Source organism: Paralichthys olivaceus, chromosome 16 (assembly GCF_024713975.1).
Source record: "Paralichthys olivaceus isolate ysfri-2021 chromosome 16, ASM2471397v2, whole genome shotgun sequence".
Lineage (NCBI taxonomy): Eukaryota > Metazoa > Chordata > Actinopteri > Pleuronectiformes > Paralichthyidae > Paralichthys > Paralichthys olivaceus.
In genome coordinates this window covers 9918158-9923701 of record NC_091108.1, presented here as the reverse complement: position 1 = coordinate 9923701, position 5544 = coordinate 9918158, and the positions used below count along the sequence as shown (strand labels likewise).

Genomic DNA, 5544 nt, shown 5'->3' with positions numbered 1-5544 from the left:
CCCGGATCCGGAGTCGAACTCTACGCCCAGAGTCGGCTCGCTCACCCTGGCGTCTCCTCCGCCTCAGCTCGCCCGTCGGCCACTCTCCGTCTACGGCAGACGGACTGGTCCCCCTTCTGGTGGAAAGGGTTCAGCAGAGAACCATTTTTCTGAAGCGGGGCTGGGGACGTACATGTCACGACAATGGCACTGGATCACTGCATTTATACACTGTGATTGTAATATATGTATTTGTATGCACAGTCTAATGCATCCCAAGGTTTTTGTTGCTGTTTGTAAAGATATTTCTTTATTTCTGGGGGTTTTAAATGATATTTTTGGTTGTGTCAAGAAGTAAAGTCTTGCACCCTTTGATATTATCATGGATTTATTCTTTCTTATTTCATATGCATCATTAAATGCAGCTTTGCCAATCTTTAAAGTTATTAACTTGGTTTGTATGATATTCTTTCTTTCTATCTTTTTTTCTTTAAACATCACCTGCAGATTTCTTTTTTTTTTCTATGTTTCAAATACAGTTTTTGGTTGTGTCAAGACACAAAGTTTGCACCCTTTTATGGTATTATGAAGGATTTATTCTTCATTATTTCATATTTATCATAAAATGCTCCTTTACCAATCTTTAAAATTATGTATTTATGGTATTGTCTTTTTCTTTCTTTCCTTCTTTTTCTACACACTCAGAGGAAAATTAATTTCTCTATTTCTCTGTTTTAATAGTAATCCTGGTTGTGTTAAGAAATATAGTCACAGCCCTTTAATGCAGTGTTATTCTATCATAATCTATCAATCCCACTATCCCTATCTCTCCATCTCTCTACCCACCCACATCTCCGTGTGTCCCTCTGTCCGTCTATCGCTTTTTTCCTTTTTTCTGTCTCTCTTCTTTGGTTTGCACCCTCACCTGCATGCGGATGTCCAGGACCCTACCCCTTGCTACGTGAAAATGAGATCCAGAGAGGAGCCCTGCAGCGGGCTTCTCACTCTGCACTCTCCCTCCTCCACAGCCTCATGCCAGGGCCCCCCCACCTTTAAAAAAAGAAAGAAAGAAAGAAAGAAAAAATCACAGTCACGAAAACCACTTTTCCCAATTTTTGATGCATTTCTATTCTGACTGTTTCACACAGACAAAAGGGAGAGGAAACGGAGATTTCTACTGCAAACCTACAGGGAAGGAGAGAAACTGACGATAGGGCAACTCCCAAACACCGGCTGGTGCAAGAGAAGAGAAAATTAACAACAACCTTTGATAGCCTTTTACTGTGGCGGAATCTAACTTTGTTAAAGAAAATTCACTATAAAAGTTAAGTATAAACATAAAAGTTAATGATGTGAGTACATAACGATGCTGCACTTATTCTATAGGGTGTACATTTTACTTTGGAGTTCATAATGAGGCCTTATTCTGTTAGAAACATCCGAGGTAATCACCTACCACAAAGTAGTAGAGACATAATAGAAAATTCAGAGCTACAATTATTGACTCTCATAAAAATGCTTTGTTATTTTGCATCATATGTGAGAATTACACATAACAATAATAATAATAGTGATAATAATAATAAGTGGGGACATGTGACCTCACATTTGATGTTAAGGATTCACTTCTGTTTGCTCAATCTTTGTAATTTAATCTTCGCCCATAGCTTTTCAAATAATTTCTCCCACCCACCAGCTGCCATAAAAACCTGTGGAAGTAGATCAATGAAGCCGAGTGACACAGACTGACGTGATGTGCTTTGATAGATTCAAAGCCCCCCTCAAACTACAGTAAAGTTAGTAAACACACACATATGAAACATCTATTTGTCGGTGCCTGGAATCTGTCAGGAGGTCTCAGCTGCCTTAAAACTTCAATCTTAACAATGCTCCAAAGTTCCCCCTCTCAGTCTCAGCACTCTGTCAGACGGCTCTCCCAAAGTTTCACCACCTCGCTCACCCGCCTTCCCCCCCTGCACCTCTCGAATGCTCTCTCAAACACAAACAAACAGTGCTCTTCAGTCCTCCAGGGCTCTTTGCTGCTACTTTCATTAGTGACAAAGTAACTGGGAAAAGGTTTGACTTGACTCAGTGCTTGCACAGTTCAGTCTCTAAGTTACAATACTCTCTCGCTCAGAAGTTGTTGTTTTTTTCTCCCCTCTTCAAGTGGAAGAAGCCTCATCTGAGGAGGGATGCTCATGTTGCTCTGGAAAAAAAAACTGCCTGACATGGCTTGTCCCTCAGGGGTAAACTTATAAATATGGAAAGGAGAATCAAATATAAATTTTGGGGAGCAAATAGGCTCAATGAAAATCAGCAAAAAGGGTTTTTGTTTCAAGTCCCACCTGAGGGGGGAGGGGGGGAAGGGAATCAAACAAAGATAAATAAATAAAAAAAGTGACATGTTTGTCAGAAATATTGCTGCCAGCCTGGAAATTCTTATCCAACGTGTACCTTTATGATATTGCAGACTTAAGCCACTTAATTATTTTGTTATTCAACTCTCTAACCGTGTTGCTCCATTCAGCAGATAAGCTGTTTGAAAGCTTTAAAGGGTAGAAAGGCACAGTCTGTTTTCAGATCACCTTCTTACTTCAGTATTTGTAGTAAAACTGAGCAGCTGTGTGGAGATTTTTCTTCCACCACCCATAGCTTTTAGTTTAGACAGCTAGATGCTTCCACGTATGTGTGTGCCGCGGCATCAGAGATTTCACTCTGCTCCTCTGCAGGATGAACCGTTCCCCAGTGAAATCGACGGCCCTTGGGTGGTGGGATCCTTCGGCATGTTCCTCCTGACCTGTGGCCCTCTCGGCCTCTGTCTGTTTGGCTCCGACAGCACAATGTCAAACAATAAAATAATAAAAACACACACACACAGACACACACACCACAAGTAGAGACTGAACTTTAAAACTCAGAAAGTTTTAATCCCAATGTCTCCTGTAGAAATAATAATCACTGAAGGCTATTTAGTTGAATGCTCTCACAAATGGTGAAAAATGGCGGCTTAAAAGCACAGTCGGTCAATTACACTCGTTAGAAGAGGGCAGATATGCAGACATGCATGTGCACCGGCCACACACACACAAACACACGCACGCACACACTCTTGACTTGCCTCATTAAAACCCATCCAGCTACTAGAACTCAGAGATGTGAATGTCTCCCTTGAGGAGTGGGGCACGATCATTTTGAGAAAGGCAGAAGATTCAACTTTTTTCTTACTTGCTTATAATTACAGAGATTGCTGGAATGCATGACCCTGAGAATAAGGCTCAGTCCTGTGAGAGTCCACCACAAGCATCACCGTCTTCCGTCTTGCTCTCCATCGTGCGTCTCCCTAGTTGGATGCCACCCACACCAGGCAGGACTGAGGTCGAGGCAGTGCCCCCATCACCAGAGGAGTGCTCCCCGGGGACTTTACACTCTGCTCCACCATGCCAAACTCCTGAGGCTGAGAGAGAGAGAGAAAAAAAAGTCAAGAAAGCGAGTGACTGAAAACATTGCCCTCGCTGAGCACTGAGGCACGCTCACAGTAAACTGATTAAAAAAAGAACAAAAACAACATGGAGAGCTCACAATCAGACAGCTTCAGAGTTGGCAAGCGAGGCGTGAGTGCTGCTTTCCAGCTTCACTGTTATCCAAATTGTTGAGCAATTAAACACTGGAGCACAAAACTCTCATATGTATGCAGATCGCATAAACACTGATTATTTCTCTACCAAGAAACAGTGCATGTACATATTTACAAAAACTCTTGGAGTATTCCCTGATAGGCCGGTCAGTAAAAAACATGCATGTTAAAATAAAACAGAAAGTGGCAGGCATCTTGTTTCAACATCCTGACAAACTAAAGGCATGTCAACAAAGTACAGGGAATGCGGAGTGACTGGTCCTCATCAACAGTGACCTTCCAGCTGGATATCCACAACTTCCATCTTCCCAAGCCAAGGAGCCCCACGGAGCAACTCCCAAACCGGGTCATTAGCACAGTGGTGTCACCAGACAGCAGATCACGGGCCAGAGAGGGAGCGAGAGGGGGACTCCTGGCACTGCAGTGGCTGCTGTGCGGTTTGACATTCAGGGCTGGCTGATCTATGGGGCTGGGGAGACAGTGCCCTTGCTCTGGGTCTTCATGAGGAGAAGGTCCTGGCAGTTTTCCCCTTACTTACTCCATCATAAAGCTAAGGTCACAAGATGTTCGACTCACATAGCCTCCGCTTGCAACACCGCGACCCGAGCTGTAGGATGTTGTCATAGCTTTGGTGACAATGTTATCACCTGCACCACTGGATGCTCCATGGAAGCCAATTCTACAGTGGCCATGAGGCTTAGAACTTAAGAGAACACATGTATGCAAATAAACACAGCACACGTGTAAATGAACAACTTGCTGAAAGTACTCACAACACATCAAAATCACACAACCAAATACCCACAGTGCAATGGAAGAGTATTTCCCAGGGACACTAAAAAGATGAATACAGGGGAAACACGCTGCTTGTTTGTTGACCCGTGAAGTTAGAAGTTAAAGTTTCTCTCAAAGTTTTGACTTACTTCAACATTGTAATTGAATGATTCTGATATTTTCTAATAGGCCAACATGCCTCATTAGCCTTGTGTTTATTATTAGCCTGTCAATTCACTCGGAGGAAATGCACTTCACTGAGAAACAGGCTTTTATATTAGCTAGCTATAAAACATGCTAACTTTTTCAGATAAATAACGCCCAAGTAAAGAGAATGTTAATCTGGCAAAGACAAAGTTAGCATGTTATATAGCTAGCTAACATGTTGTGACATGTTAGCTAGCTATATAACATGCTAGCTACATTTCATTTCATGAAAAACACTAGTCCTTTGTTCATAGGACATCTTAACTTAATTGACGGTTTATTATCTGAGTTGGGTGTCTACTGTCTAACATCCTGTCTTTTTATAAATTATTCTGTCTTTCTTAATTTACAATAACACTCACCACTTTGTGCTGAGCTCCCCTGGCAAAAGGCCCAAAACCAGCAGGAAGTGGCCTTTTAAGCCCTGCCCACAGGAAGTGGAGGGGGGGGGGGGTAGATTTAGAATGAAACCTTTATGTTTGACTTTGTTATTATTGTTTAAAGTTTTTTCCTATTGGTTTGTTGTATATTTGTGTATGTTGATAGTTTATTTGGGTAGTTAATGTTAATGTATGTTTGATAAGGTTTCCCCTGTGTGCCTGTCTGGATTAGTCTACCTGTGTTTATATACAACCTGTGTGTCATTTGTAATGGAAGGTCTGTTAGTGATGTTGAAACTGTAGTTGTCTTATTGCTTAGTTAACCTATTTTTTCTTCTTCATGTTGTAAATTGCATGGATACTCAGTTGTTTGTTATTTGAATTCTTTTTTACAACTTTATTTAAAAGAGACAATTACGAGTATTTGGTTGTGTTATTAGTATTTGGTTGTGTTATTAGTATTTGGTTGTGTTATCAAAACTCACTCCTTATAGACTTATTATTATCATTATTATAACATCCTCAATATTCACCTATGGCTCATTTCCTGAGACCAACTTTTAATTACTT

The 5544-nt window shown here is 41.4% G+C and overlaps 1 long non-coding RNA gene across 1 annotated transcript; it reads right to left on the bottom strand.

The window, feature by feature from the left end:
- Nucleotides 1-2882: 2882 nt before the first annotated feature.
- On the bottom strand, nt 2883-5010 carry LOC109640369 (uncharacterized). Its single transcript, XR_002203495.2, has 2 exons — nt 4957-5010; nt 2883-3433 (listed from the first exon to the last, which is right to left on the bottom strand). It is a non-coding gene; the product is annotated as an uncharacterized lncRNA (long non-coding RNA).
- Between the last annotated feature and the right edge of the window lie 534 nt (nt 5011-5544).